General features: G+C 40.6%; 1 pseudogene; it reads right to left on the reverse strand.

Annotated features, from left to right (window-relative positions):
• Positions 1-481: 481 nt before the first annotated feature.
• On the reverse strand, positions 482-834 carry LOC118544686 (large ribosomal subunit protein eL30 pseudogene; annotated as a pseudogene).
• Positions 835-15,670: the final 14,836 nt, after the last annotated feature.

Consider the following 15,670-nt stretch of genomic DNA (forward strand, 5'->3'; position numbering starts at 1 on the left):
AGCACCTTTATTGATTTCTTTGGGGAAAAAATGAATTCCTACACACAGGTTGCTTGCAGAAGTAAATAGAAAATGAGAAAATCATCTTTATTTTTTGAGCCTACTTAACATTTCAGCATCTTTGAGGTATAGCATCATTGGGGACCTTTTGTATCTTTTCATCTTAAAAAGTGCTTGAAGATCACAAGAAACCAGGCAGACTTCATATTCCTACCCTTTGGACACCATAAGTAATAACACTGAATGAAGCTGTATTATCTAATTTATAGCTAGTTGTGATTTCTGATGCTTGACAAACTCAATTCCTATGGAACATGAGGCCATGAAAGCAAGTTACGTAAGCAACATAGAAGGTACAAAGGAAATTGGAATAGACATGGTCCCTATTAATATCTATCCTTGTATAAACAAGGAGTTTAAACTTGATTTTTTTTTTTAAACAAGCTCTGGCCAGTTTTATTAAAGAATAATTTTGCATGATTTACTTTTCACCCATCTGTTCTGGCATGCCTGTAATGATGCCAGACTCACCTGGATCAATGACAGCCAGTGTACATAGTCTGTAGTATTTTCCACATGCTGTGCCCAATTCAATATTATTGCCATTGTCATGATGGACACCACTTCTGGCTGACATGGTGTATAGTACTCTATTTCAGATTTCCTCAAGGCTGGGCTCCTGTTGGTGAGGATGACCAGTTTTGCTTTGTCATGTCTGATCATTTTCAGAGTCTGCTTGTACCCCAGCATACACTTTCCACCTTTCATAACGAGTTGGAGCCTAGAGTTAATGACATCAGTGGCTTTTTCCTCTTCTTCATGGCCACCATCCATCTGCCTTAGGTATAGGATGGCCACCAACCAAGAGCAGCCACCAAGATGACCAGGGAGGGAGAAAGGATGGGATGAACTTGATTTTTTTCCCTTCTTAGCTAAAGAACTGAGAAGTTAATGATTCTGTGGGGAAGTGTTTGCATAGTTCAGCAGTCTATGACTCCTAGGAGGAATTTGCCAGGTCCAGTAGAATGTCATAGCACTGTTGTATCTGAGAATAAATATTAAAGACATGGTACTATAGCTGAGATAAAATATGAAAATCATTTCCAATCTTTTTCTAACTTTATTTTCAATCAAATCAAGATGAAACAACATGGATCTCTGATTAGCTTTATAAAAATGCTAATTTCTTGTGGAAGTGTATTAGTTTCTGACATCAAAGCTTCCAAAAAGATACAGTAAGAGTGAAACTAAAAATCTATGCTGTATCCTGCTGTATGATCTTTTCTTCTTATCTATCCTCAAAGTACAGCTTAAATCCATCATCTTTATCAATTTCTGCTTCATCAAACATTTATTGGCCACTGAGTGTGTGCAAGGGATGCAGAGCAATAATGTATAAGACACAACCTTTCAGGTAAGTGATTTTATTACTTAGTTGGGGAGAAAGTTGCAGTGGGCTGGAGAGTCCTCCCCTCTTCAAATTCATATCCCTCCTGGAACCTCAGAATGACTTTATTTGGAAATAGGGCTGTTGCAGATGTAATTTGTTAAGATGAGCTTATACTGGAGTAGGGTGGGCACTTAATGCAATATGAATGGTGTCCTTATAAGAAAAGGAGAAGAGACACAGAGACATGAGACACAGGGAAGAATGCCAGGTGAAGAAGTGACACATCCATAGGCCAAGGAGTGCCAGGGCTTGCTGGCAACACCAGAGCTAAAAGCAAAGTATAGAACAGATTCTTTTCTGGAGCCTGAGAACATGGCCTTCTTGGCATCTTGATTTCAGACCACCAGGCTTCAGAACTGTGAGAAAATACATTTCTGTTGTTTTAAGCCACCAAGTTTGCGGTACTTTGTGATAGCAGCCTTAGGAAACTAAGACAACAGTCATAAAAAAATAAAGTTTCTATTACGCACTGGCTATGTTCTAGGTCCTGGTCTTAGAGCCATTTTCTGCTCCAAGGTATTACCACTATTAACTCTTCAGGGACCAAGCTGAGAATCAGAGAGGCCGAACCACTTGCTCAGTGTCACTCAGCAAGTAGCTCTAACCTTTGTTAGTTTGACTCCATTGACCATTCTCTTCATCATGGGAGGAAGCCCACATGAGCAGGCAGAGGCAATGATAATCACCCAGGTGTCCATGGAGAGCAGAATGGAGAAGCAAAGTGGTACAACCATATGACAGAATACCACTCAGCAATACAAGAGCGCCAACTCCTACAACATGCAACAATGCAGACAAACCTCAAATTGATCATGCTAAGTTAAAGAAGCTGCACATAAGAGAGCACCTACTATATGATTCCATTTATATGAAGTTCTAGAATAGGAAAAACTAATCTATGGTGGATAAAAAATCAAAACAGTGGTTTCCAACTATGTGCTAGATGCTCTTTTGGGAAATGCTCACTAAGATCCCTGACCCTCAGTGGTTCAGGTTGGATCCAAGACCTGCTCTTTGGACAATGGGTTAGTATCTATAATACACACCCAGGAGTGGAAGAGCCTGGAAATGCCACAAGGACAGAGACCCTGCCAGTTCTTCTCACCATCATTTCCTAGCCACTGCCACAGTACATAGCTCACAAATATTTGTGGAATGAGAGAACCCACTCACAAACCAGGAATGTCTACATGTTGGTGTTCATCATCCCTGAATTCCTGCAATCTGTGCCACATAATTTAGCCCTTGATTATATACCATATGGTGATGTTTTCTAATGTGTCATTTGATCACCCCAATCATCTACTGACACAGAGAGGGACAAGAGGGAGAGTAAGACACAGGGAGGATATGCAAATCAAGAGGTTCCAAGGTGATTACAGAGACCACAGCAAATTTACAAGATGGCCCTGCAGACTCTGCTCCAGTGCTTCTAGAACTGCTGGAAGCTTGTGATGATCATTCAAACCAGGTAAATAAGTGTATCTAGCGTTGTGCTGGGCACTGGGGGACAATTCAGGAGAAGCAGAATACATGGTGTAGGGTTTCATCTCCCCACTGGGAAGGAAAGGTAAATAAGAATGTAAGCAGGGAACTGCTGGAAATGTTGTGGGAATATCACTGCTCTTGTTTCTGGGCTCAGGGCGCAAGGTAGACATTGCCACTCAGCCATGGCACTCCTTCCTACTAAGCCCCACGCTGCTTCCGGATGATTTCCCACTCAGTCCCCCAGAAAGCCACAATAAAGAACTGGAGGTTGGTAGGGGAGATAAACAGCTCAAGTCTAAGAAGTTGAAGGAAGTCAGTCATGTTGAGACTGATGTGGGTTACAGAGGTTGGGAAAGCTTCACGGAGATGGTGGACTGAGCAGAGTTCACATGCTGGGATCCATACAAGGGATAGTTGCTGCCTCGCGCTGAAAGCTTGCAGGGTTTGCAGGGACTTCAGCCTGGGCAGCTCTGAGGAGGGATCGTGCTGCCAGTTGGCTTCCTTCCTACCAGTCTCTGGTGCTAACTTCTCCTCCAAACCAAAGCCACCCCTTGGTGAGGCACCAGTTGGTCCTGCAGGAGAACGGGAGGTGGGGCAACCATCAACCCTGTATGGAATGAGGCCGGGTTACATGATTGGTTACAACAGAGTCAAGGTTTTCCGTCTGCCTGCTTCATGTGCTTGAGCAATGATTCCCCCCAGTGAAGCGTCTCTGAAAGGGGAGACCAGCGTGCTGCTCTTCTCCTCTCACTGCAGAATCCCCAGGGCGAGCAGAGCTTCTCCGTTCCAAGAACAGGGCTTCCTGCGGTGTGGTGCTCACATAAGACCCTACCTCAGAAGGACTGAACCTTCTGTTACACAGCCTACAGTCTAGGTCTTCCCGAGGCAGAGTCTGGACAGGTGGTTAGCTCTACTTAAAAAGAGCTGTTGTGTTGGCTTGTTTAAAGGCATATCTGCTGGGAAAGGTAAAGAAGAAATTCTCTTCTAATTTTGGGCCTTAACAGGCTTTTGTAGCTACAGAACCTCGTTGAACAAGGAAGGATGAAGAATTTTCCTTTCAAGGTTAAAAAAAGAGCCACAGTTGGGGCGCCTGGGTGGCTCAGTTGGTTGAGCGTCTGCCTTCACCTCAGGTTGTGATCTCCAGGTCCTGGGATCAAGCCCCACGTTTGGGCTTCACACTCAGTGGGGAGTCTTCTCTCTCTTTCTCTCTCCCCCTGTGCCCCTCCCCCGTTCATGTTGTCTCTCTCAAATAAATTAAAAAAAAAGGACCACAGTCTTTCAGCTGCAGCCAACACCAACCCCTAGTCAATAGTTTTATTTTATACTTTGCCTGCTTCCCCAATTTATAAAAAATGGCTTGAAATTTTTTTTTTTAAAAAGTTAAGATTGTTAAGAAAGAAACGAAACCCAAAATGTGGGGAGGTTTGTCTCAGGAGTTGTTTTCCTGTTCGTTGGTGTCTGTGGGAGATTTTTCTGGATGCTGAGAGCCACCCTGTCACCATTCCCCGCAATGCCTTTGAGTTCCTTCCTGCTCTCCTTTTCCTCTCTGACAACCTAACAGAAAATTTACATTTCAATTTTATTTACTTACTTATTAAGAGAATTTACATTTTATTTTATTTCTATTTTTTTCTTTTTTAAAATTTTATTTTATTGTGTTACATTTTAAAATAGGATGCTTTCAGATCTAAAGGTGAAATTTCCTATTGTAGTTTGAGGCTGGCTGGGTAAGGGTAAGGGAGAGAGATTTTATTGGGAGAGTCTTCACTAGGCCAGAATGCAGGGCACAGGACCACAACTTACTCTGCTAATGATCAAGATGACCTTGACTTTGATTTCTGAAACTGCCACACTGAAACTTTCAGTAGGGTCAGTATTTGTCTTGAAAAATACTTGTTCTTCGCAGTAAAACCTTCCACAACTTCTTTTTACAGACTTAATTGTTTTTTTTCTAGAACAGATAATAGATGAAGCCAGAGGACACAGTCTGGCCGTAAAAGACATTTATTCAATCAGATTTGCCAGAACACAGCTCAGGGTAACATCTAAAAAGTGACTTGAGAAACCAAGATGCTGTTGAGGCAATTTCTTGGCCAGAAATGTTCTGGCCGCTTCTTGTTTTAAATTCTTTCATTTTGCGTTTCGGGAATTGACTCTCAAAGATAAATCAAATGCTATTTGCTGGAATTCTGATTATTTCCCTTGAATGAGTAACCAAGAGCTAATTTCTCATGTAATAATGATCTTGCCTATTAATGAGAAAGAATTAATTGTGTTCTATAGAGGCCCATTTTAGCAGAGTTAAAGGAAAAAATACTTCAGAGTCAGAAAGGACCTTAGAGAATATCCGAGTTTATTCCCTTGTTTTTATGGGACCAGAGAGGGTGGAAGCCTTGCCTGACAGTGCACAGCAGGTTAAGTGCAAGGGAGGACTGTGATCTGTAGCTCACGCAGTGTTCACTCAGCTGTGTCAATTCTCCGACCTGATGACTATTACCTGCAAGGTTCTCTACCATTATATATAGGAATGTCCCAAGGATGAGATTTTATTCTTTAAAACTAAGAGACGGAAATAGAGAAATCATGCCATATGTGTAGCCTCAGGACCCAGAGGACCGCTTTGTTTACATAAAATGTGAAAGCCAATTTGCTGTTGGAATTTCACCTGATGGCCCAGGAGGCCTCATCTTGAAAAGAGATTTTTGTGATGTCTGTATGGTGTGAAAGTCTGAAGCAAGAGACACAGACACTGACCCCACAGGAAGGCCCTGTCAGAATATAACGTGGGAGCAGTGCTGAGATAAACAGTACAAGGGCTGCAACGAATGAAACACAGCGGGCCTGACCCGGCATGCCCCAGGGCACGAAACAGGACAGCCTTCAGAGCCGGCTGCAAAGCTGCCCCCAGGCCAGGCTCTGAACTGAGCCTCCCCGAGGCCACAGGCCACAGCTCCTTCCTCCCTGGTCATTCGGGAATTTTCGGAATACAAATCATGGCCAGCTTTCCAGGCTCATCTGACCTTCAGCATAATAATTCAACTAATGGATTAATTTTAGAATGCTGTAAATGATCAAGCTCATGTTTTCATTTGCATTTTTAAAGATAGAGACTAATTTGCTTCAAATACTCTTCTGTAATATTGCAATATCCAATGGGGATTTTTTTGTTATTGTACTTGAAAGCTTGTACCGAAAGAAGTCTAACATTGTTGCTCTTCTCATCTATTATTCAATAAATGTATTCCAGCTGGACAGAAAGACAGATCTGTTTTCTGTCTGACTCATTGTTGCTAACAGTTGTCAGGGAAGCAGAAACCTTTTCAGCTGATTGATGTGTTCCAGCTGTGCAACTTTGGAAATCCTATTTCCACTGAAAAAAGGGTGATTTTTTTTCTAATGCTCCTTCCTTTAAAAAAAAAAAATAGTTTGTTGTCATCGGATGCCAATTTTCAGTTCTTCAAAAAGATGTAAAACTGATGATGAATCATTCTTTTGCAAACAACTTAGTTGTGTTGAAGGGAGCTTCAGAGCCTCGAAATAATTGCCGGGCTTTGTGCAGAACCTTTCATGGCGGCTCCAAATACCCAACCTCCAAACTAAACACAGATACTTTACTCATTAAAAGCAGTAGCTGCTTCTGCTGTTGCTACAACTACTACCTGTTTTTACTTTTAAAAACAGCTTTATGGAGCTATAATTCACTTACCATACAATTTACTCATTTAAAGCATACAATTCAATGCCGTTATAAACACGATCAATTTTAGAACCTTTTTATTACCACAAAAGGAAGCCCTGCTCCCCTTAGCTACCAACCCCTTCAGTCCCCCACTCACTCCAGCCCTCGACAACCACTAATCCACCTTCTGTCTCTAAAGATTTGTCTATTTGGGGCATTTCAATAAAGGGAATCACAAAATATGTGGTCCCTTTGACTGGCTTCCTTCACTTAAATATAATGTTTTCAAGGTTCGTCCATGTCTTAGCTTGCATCAGTATTTCACTACTTTTAATGGATGGTTCATATTCCACTGTATGGATGTGCCACAATTTGTTTATCCATTCATCTGTAGATGCACGTTTGAACTGTTCCCATTTTTAGCTATTATGACTAATGCTGTTAGGAGCATTTGTGTACAAGTCTTTGTGTGGACATGTTTTCATTCCTCTTTGGTAAAGTACAATTGTTGTATCATATGGTAACTCTAACCTTTTGAGAAGCTGCAAGACTGTTTTTCAAAGTGGCTACACCATTTTCCATTTCCACCAGCAGTGCATGAGGGTTCCATTTTTTTCACATTCACTCCAACACTTTTTGTTATCTTTTTTGCTTATGGTCATCCTAATGGGTGTGTAGTGGTAAAAGCTCCTTAAAGCTATTTTAAAAGTATTTTAGTGATGCCTTTATGATCAGATGGATTCTGTGTCAGTGAGAAAGGAATACAAGTAGCCCCAACCCAACATGTTTCCAAACATGAGCAGCAGGAGGAGGTGACTTTGTTCACTGCTGTCCCTAGTGCTAGAAAAAAGACCAGCATATAGTAGGCATGTAAACATTCATAGAATGCATGAATAAATGAGTTCATGGAGAGCCTACTGTTTGCTAGCATTGGTATGGATGCAGAGGTTTACAAAATTTGGCCCTGCTCTCAAGAAGTTGACCTTTTTGAAGGAAAGAGAATGGCATTATCCCAGAAAGGAAGCTACTGATGGAGAAAGGTACATGTTAGGGGAAAGTACTCATTTCTAAGCCACTGAAGTGTAGATGGTGAAAACCTGAGCTCCTTTGGTCTTAGCCTAATTTGTAAAGTCTGCCTTCCAGGTGGATGGTAAGGAAAAAAAAATAACAGTCACTCAAACCACAACAAGGGGAAGTTAGCCTTTCACATAACGCTGAAATCTCCCCAGTCAGTATATCATCCCCTCTCTCTCCCTCTCCACCCCTTTCTGTGTGTGCACACACCTGTGGGCTCAGAATGTAATATGATTCTTCTTCTTAAGGTCAGGCTATTAGTGAGTTGCCCATTTGCTTTCTACCTTTATTCCTCCCTCCTTTTTTTCCCCCTCCATCCCTCTTTATGTATCTATCTATGGTCTATGGTCTATCATCTATCTATCATCTATCTATCTATCTATCTATCTATCTATCTATCTATCTATCTATCATCTATCTATATCTATCATCTATCTATCGTCTATCATCTGTCATCTATATATCATCTATCTATCTAATCTATCATGTATTATCTATCATTTATCATCTCTCTATCATCTATCTATCTAGCGTCTATCTATCTAATCTATCACCTCTCCAATAACAATCTCATCTCACCAGCTATAAGGTATATTTTAGATAACTTTCTGCAGATTTAATACATAGTAACCAATCTAAGCAAACGCACTGTCATTTACTTAATCCTCTTGCTATTAAGGTATATTTCCATTTTTGTTATAAATAATGCTTCAAAGGAAACTATTCATGAGTTTTCTTTTCCAAATTTGGATTTTTAAAAAAGGTAGCAGTCCAAGTGAGTTCCTAATCTTTAGGCTTAGCTCTCATGGTGATTCATGAACCCAGGCCTCTTCCATCTATGGCTGCCCGTCCCCTAGGGCCTCCGAGTCTGCTTCCAGCCTGCAAGAGGGGCGACAGCCTGGAAGGCACTTGCTTACTAACCACACAACCCAGGAGTGGGACCCATCCTTTCTGTTTCCATTCCATTGGTGATGCTTGCCACATGGCACCACTGAGATGCAGAAATTCTGGCAATGTAGTTCCTAGCTGGGCAGACACTTCCCAGCAACAACTGTGTATTCTCAAAAGAGGACCATGAATTTTGTGTAGTAAGTCTTCTCTGCCATTATAGATTTTTAGGGGTATGATCGCTGTTCATTTTGATGACTTGGTACATTTTGCACAATAGTTCCCACCCCCATCTCCATTAAAATATTTTCAGTTTATTTATTTCTGATTATGGAAGAAGGCATACATTTGGTCTTCATCAGTGAATTCCAATAATCTATTCATGAGGTTTGTTTATTATATGCAGAACAAATGTAGCTACTACTACAATTTTATTTTCTTGAACTAATTTTACCTGTCACTTTTTGTGTTCATGCTTATACCACCTTGGCTAATTATTTTGACACCTGTTACTATATGGAGCAATTGGTTGAGACTTTATCAATGATGGCATGTGAAATAGCAGAGAGAGATTGGCTCAATCTATTTTGAAAAGATTAAAAGGGAGCCAATAACCAAAGAAATTGGTTTTCCTCCAAGGAGACTGCAGAACTGCAAAAACATCTCAACTTAACTATAGAGTCTTATTCAGAATAAAAAATAACAGTGTTATCTGGAAATATTTTCATTTCTCATTTTTCCTTTTTTTCTGAGCTAGTTATTTTGTATATATCTGCCGTTGCTGTTAAAAATGGTTATAATTAAGATGTCACTCTTTCTAGATAAATTCATTTGGGGCTTCATTTTCAGTCTCTAAGACTTAAGCTTTGGTTTAAAATACTTGCCTCCACTTCTTCCACCTAACTTCCCCCCCTCAAAAAAAAAAAATCTAAAAGCAACTAAAGAAAACAAGTGTTTTAAATGTTAACATTACTTCTATAATGCAGTTAGAGAAACAGCAAAAATTTTGCTCAATCCTCATTTTTCTTTTGGGAAATTCATGAGGTATAATAAAGGCTAATGAAGAACAAGAGATTTTGATGTTGGCTATAGATAACTGGGATATCTCCTAAGTGATGGACCAGGTAAATTTCACAATGTTAGGGAGGGAAATTGATGAGACATAGTAAGGAAATTGTGCAAGATTCATTCATTCATTCAACTCATTCATTAAACAAACGGTTGCATTGAATTACCTATCATGTGCCTAGCATTGTTCTACTTGGAGAGTCTAGCTAGATGTGTCTAGGTGTCTAGATGCTTCTAGATGCCTCAGAGAATTAAAAAAACAAAGATTCTGCCTTTGAGAGGTTTACATTTTAGCAGGGTGTGACAAAAGAATAAAAAGTAAGTAAATTACATAGTAAGTTGAATTGTGATATGTCTTACTCTTCTTCATGAAGAGAATGTTATTAATAATTTGTGCTTACATAATAAATGTATCATCTCAGAGTGAAAATTAGCATGCAGTAAGGAGCTGAAATTTTAAATGAGGTGGCCAGAGTAGGCTTCATTAATAGTTTACATTTAAGACCCGAAAGACAGGAGGGAGTGAGCCAGGCGCAGAGGTTTCCAAGCAAAAGGAACCAGTGCAAAGGCTCTGAGGCTGGGGTGTACCAGTGATTTGAAGAACAACAAGTTCAGTATGGTTGGATTGGAGTTGGGCAGAAATGAGGGGAGATCAGAAGATGAAATCAGATAAGAAATGGGAGATGTTGGGCAGATAATGTAAAGTCTTATAGACACTGCCCATTGTAAGGGCTTTGACTTTATTTGGAGAGAAATGGAGGTCCATCAAGGGGATTTCAAGCAGAGGGGTTATGTGATCGAATTACATTTTTACAGAATTTCCAGAGTGTTATGTTAAGTATAGGCAGTAAGGAGACAAGGGAAGAAGACCTACTGCAATGTCCAGGTGCGCGATGGTGATGTGCTGGACCAGGGTGATGGCGGTGACAGTGGTGAGAAATGGTTGTATTCTAGATATATTTTAAAGATAGAACCTACAGGATTTTCTGATGGATTGGATGAAATCTGAAAGAAAAAGAGAAGTCAAAGATTTCTTGTATTATTATCAAAATAGTTGCTGACCCTTTCTATTGGGCCATCCCTCTGGGAGAATTAACCTTGCAGCCCACGGACATCAGGCTTGGACATGTGACTTTCTCTGGCCAGTGAATTAAAAATGGAAGCGATGTGCCCTTTCTAGCAGAATCTTTAAATGCCATCATGTGAGAAACCTCTTCTGTCCCTTGCCAGGAGAAAGTCAGTGTTCTAGGTGGGGTTGCTCTTCAACCTGGATCCTGAAGCAAAGAAGACATGGAACAGAGCCTAGCTCCATCTCTGCTAATATGTAACATGAGCCAGTAAAAAGCATTGTTTTGCAAGCTGCTGAGTTTTTGTGGGTTTTTGTTGTTGTTATAGTAACATAATTTGGTGAAATCTCATGGATAGAGATGCCTTCAAGGATTTTGTCTGGAACAACCGAAAGGATAGAGTTTCCATTGACTGAGATGGGAAGACCATAAGAGAAGCAGGTTTTAAAGGGGAGACTAAGCGTTTAACTTTGAACATGTTAAATTTCAGATGTCTGTCATAACACCCAGGTTGGGATTTTGAGCAAACAGTTGAATATAAGAAGCTAAAGTTCAGAGGAGAGAGCCAAGCTAGAGATAAACATGTGGGGGTCATCAGGACCCAGTTGGTAGTTTCTAAGGCCACAGGATTTGTTGAGATCATTAGGGAAGTGACAATAAAGAGAAGGAAGGAGAGGCCATTACTGACCTCATCAAGAGCACTTTTTCTTAGTCTGGGAGCCTCATAACAGCTCATAACAGTGAGGGTAAGAAGAAATGTGAGAAAGACATTGGCTACAGCAAGGATAGTTCATTCTTTTTGATTTTACTTTAAGGGTGGGACCAAGAAGTGGGATAAAAATATCAGGACAAATGCTCTTTAACAGTTGAGCACAATACTTTTATTTTTCATGGCCCACTTTTCAGTTTTAAAGAGTGGAAAGGAGCCAGCATTTATTTTACACTTAAAATATGCTGTACATGGTACTAAGCACATTCACATATTCATTTGCCCTTCACAACTGCATTGTGAAGTAACTGTGATTACCTTTCAGAGTCTCTGAAAGGTGAAGTGACTTAACTAACATCATCTACTAGTGTGTGGCAGAGCTGAGATTCAGTTCTTCATCTCACTTTGACATAAGGCCCTTGCTCTTTTCTCAACTTGCAAAGGGTGGTATGAGATAACACTGCCAAGAGCGGGTGACTTTGTGTTCCCCACACCATTGTTCAATGTTTGCCATTGAGCTACGTCTTGCTACATTGACTCTAAATTAAAATTTCTTATTCAACCTGAAATGTGATTTTAAACTTACCTCTGGTATCATCTAAAAAGCTCCAAACCCACAAAATATCAGGTGAAAATGAAGTGTTTTTCCTTTGTTCATGGCTGGGAAACCAGTCATTAACCTAACAGATTGCTTTAAAGTTTTGTAGAAAATTCATAAATTCATGATGATGATTAAATATGTGTGGTGTAAAGCTTAAAAGTTGTAACCTGATAAAAAATCCACTTCTGCTCCTGTTGGTTTGTTTAATTCCCACCACCCACAATAAACAGATGGATCAACAGGCAATGGCTGGGCTCTTACAATACTAGCTTCCATGATAAAAATCTTTAAAAAGAAGGAGGAGCAAGATGGTGGAGGAGTAGGAGACCTAAATTTCGTCTGGTCCCAGGAATTCAGCTACATAGGGATCAAACCATTCTGAACACCTACGAACTCAACAGGAGATCGAAGAAAAGAATAGCAGCAACTCTCTGAACAGAAAAGCGACCACTTTCTGGAAGGTAGGACGTGAGAGGACGTGAATCCGAGGCGATATTCGGGAGGATAGACGGCGGGGGAGGGGCCTCCGTCGGCCACTTCTGGCAAGTGATAGAGCTGCGGAGCACAAAATTGGAACTTTTACAAGTCGGCTCCGCTGAGGGACGTCGCTCCGGTGGCTAAGCAGGGGGTGGAACCCTCACGGGACAGTGTGGTCTCAGGACCCTCGGGGTCACAGAAAGACTGGGGAGTGCCTGAGTGTGGCAGAGCTCCCAGGTATTGGAGCGGGGAAGCCGGCTGCAGAGACGGAGCCCAGGCATGGGCTCTCAGCTCGGGGTTGCCATAAACCGTGATCCACGGCACAGTCGGGCCACTGCTCCTCCAGCAGGGACCCAACAAGCGGCAGATCCGGGGAGACTCCCCTTCCTCCCCCGGGAGGAGCGGCGTGGGAGCGCACCACAGGAATCTGCGGGGTTTGGAGACTCCACACGGGGTTGGGTGCCAGAGATAGAAACGCTCGGTCACAGGCCGGGTGAGCACGGAGTGCGGCCAGAGACAGGGGAGACGGGAGTGACTGACTGCTTTTCTCTGGGGCTGCACTGAGGAGCAGGGCCCCGAGTTCTCAGCTCCTCTGGGGCAGAGATTGGGAGGCCGCCATTTTCACTCTCGTCCTCCAAAGCCAAACGGAAAGCTTGCAGGGAACAAAAGCTCCTGAGAGCAAACCTGAGCAGATTACTTAGCCCGGACTGGCAAGGGCGGGGCAATTCCGCCTCCGGCAAAGACATTTGGGAACCATGGCAACAGGCCCCTCCCCCAGAAGATCAGCAAGAACAGCTGGCCAAAACCAAGTTTACCGATCAATGAGAACGGCAGAACTCCAGCGCTAGGGGAATACTGCACATAGAATTCATGGTTTTTCTACCATGATTCTTTAGTCTTTCAAAGTTAATTTTTTTAATTTTCTTTTTTTTCTTTTTCTATTTTTTGAATTTTTCTTTTTCCCTTTTTCAACCAACATCTTATCAATCCCTTTTTTAAAAAATCTTTTTTATTTTTCATTTTAGAGTCATATTCTATCCCTTCACTGTAGTTAACCTTATTTTTGGTATATATATATATATATGTATATATATATATATATAAGTTGTTCTTGCTTTAAAATTTTGAGATAGTTTCTTCTAACAGATCAAAATATACCCTAAATCTCTAGTGTATGGGTTTGTTCTAGTCTCCTGCCTGATCACATTCTCCCTTTTTTTTTAAAAATCCTCTTCTTTCGTTTTTCAACCAACTTCTTATCTATCAATTCCTTTTATAAAATCTTCTATAATTTTCATCTTTACAGTCATATTCCATCCCTTCATCGTATTTACCCTTATTTTTGTACATATATAAGCTTTTCTTTCTTTAAAATTTTGGGAGGCACTTTCTTCTAACAGACCAAAATATGCCCAAAATCTAGTGTGTGGCACTGATCTGTGCACCAGCCTGATCATATTTGATCATATTCTGTTTTTGTTTTTGTATTTGTTTGTTTGTTTTTTATCTTTTTCTTTTTTCTTTCTTTCCCTTTCTTTCCCCCAGTTTCAGGACTTTTCTGATTTGTTTAGTGTGTATTTTTCTGGGGTCGTTGTTACCCTGTTAACATTTTGTTCTCTCATTCACCTATTCTCCTCTGGACAAAATGACAAGACGGAAAAAATCACCTCAAAAAAAAAGAACAAGAGGCAATACCGACTGCCAGAGACCTAATCAATATGGACATTAGTAAGATGTTGGAACTAGAGTTCAGAATGATGATTTTAAAGATACTAGCTGGGCTTAAAAGAAGCATGGAAGTTATTAGAGAAACTTTTTCTGGAGAAATAAAACAACTAAAATCTAACCAAGTCAAAATCAAAAAGGCTATTAATGAGGTGCAATCAAAAATGAGGCTCTAACTGCTAGAATAAATGAGGCAGAAAAAAGAATTATTGATATAGAAGACCAAATGATGGAAAATAAAGAGAGCTGAGAAAAAGAGAGATAAACAACTACTGGATCATGAGGGCAGAATTCGAGAGATAAGCGATACCATAAGATGAAACAATATTAAAATAATTGGGATCCCAGAAGAGGAAGAAAGAGAGAGAGGGGCAGAAGGTATATTGGAGCAAATTATAGCAGAGAACTTCCCTAATTTGGGGAAGGAAACAGGCATCAAAATCCAGGAGGCACAGAGAACCCCTCTCAAAATCAATAAAAATAGGTCAACACCCCGATGTCTAATAGTAAAACTTACAAGTCTCAGAGATAAAGAGAAAATCCTGAAAGCAGCTCGGGAGAAGAGATCTGTAACCTACAATGGTAGAAACATTAGATTGGCAACAGACCTATCCACAAAGACATGACAGGCCAGAAAGGACTGGCATGATCTATTCAGAGCACTAAATGAGAAGAATATGAAGCCAAGAATACTATATCCAGCTAGGCTGTCTTTGAAAATAGAAGGGGAGATAAAAATCTTCCAGGACAAACAAAAACTAAAGGAATTTGCAAACACGAAACCAGCCCTACAAGAAATATTGAAAGGGGCCCTCTAAGCAAAGAGAGAGCCAAAAGTAACATAGACCAGAAAGGAACACAGACAATATACAGTAACAGTCACCTTACAGGCAATACAATGGCACTAAATTCATATCTTTTAATAGTTACCCAGAATGTAAATGGGCTAAATGCCCCAATGAAAAGACACAGGGTATCAGATTGGATAAAAAAACAAGACCCAAATCGATATGCTGTCTGCAAGAGACTCATTTTAGACCCAAAGACACCCCCAGATTGAAAGTGAGTGGGTGGAAAACCATTTACCATGCTAATGGACACCAAAAGAAAGCTGGGGTGGCAATCCTTATGTGAGACAAATTAGATTTTAAACCAAAGACTACAATAAGAGATGAGGAAGGACACTATATCCTACTTAAAGGGTCTATCCAACAAGAAGATCTAACAATTGTAAATATCTATGCCCCTAACATGGGAACAGCCACTTATATAAGCTAATTAATAACAAAATCGAAGAAACACATTGACAATAATACAATATTAGTGGGGGACTTTAACACCTCCCCTCACTGAAAGGGACAGATCATCTAGCAAAAGATCAACAAGGAAATAAAGACTTTAAATGACACACTGGACCAAATGGACTTCACAGATATATTCAGAA

This window comes from Halichoerus grypus, chromosome 7 (genome assembly GCF_964656455.1).
Source record: "Halichoerus grypus chromosome 7, mHalGry1.hap1.1, whole genome shotgun sequence".
Lineage (NCBI taxonomy): Eukaryota > Metazoa > Chordata > Mammalia > Carnivora > Phocidae > Halichoerus > Halichoerus grypus.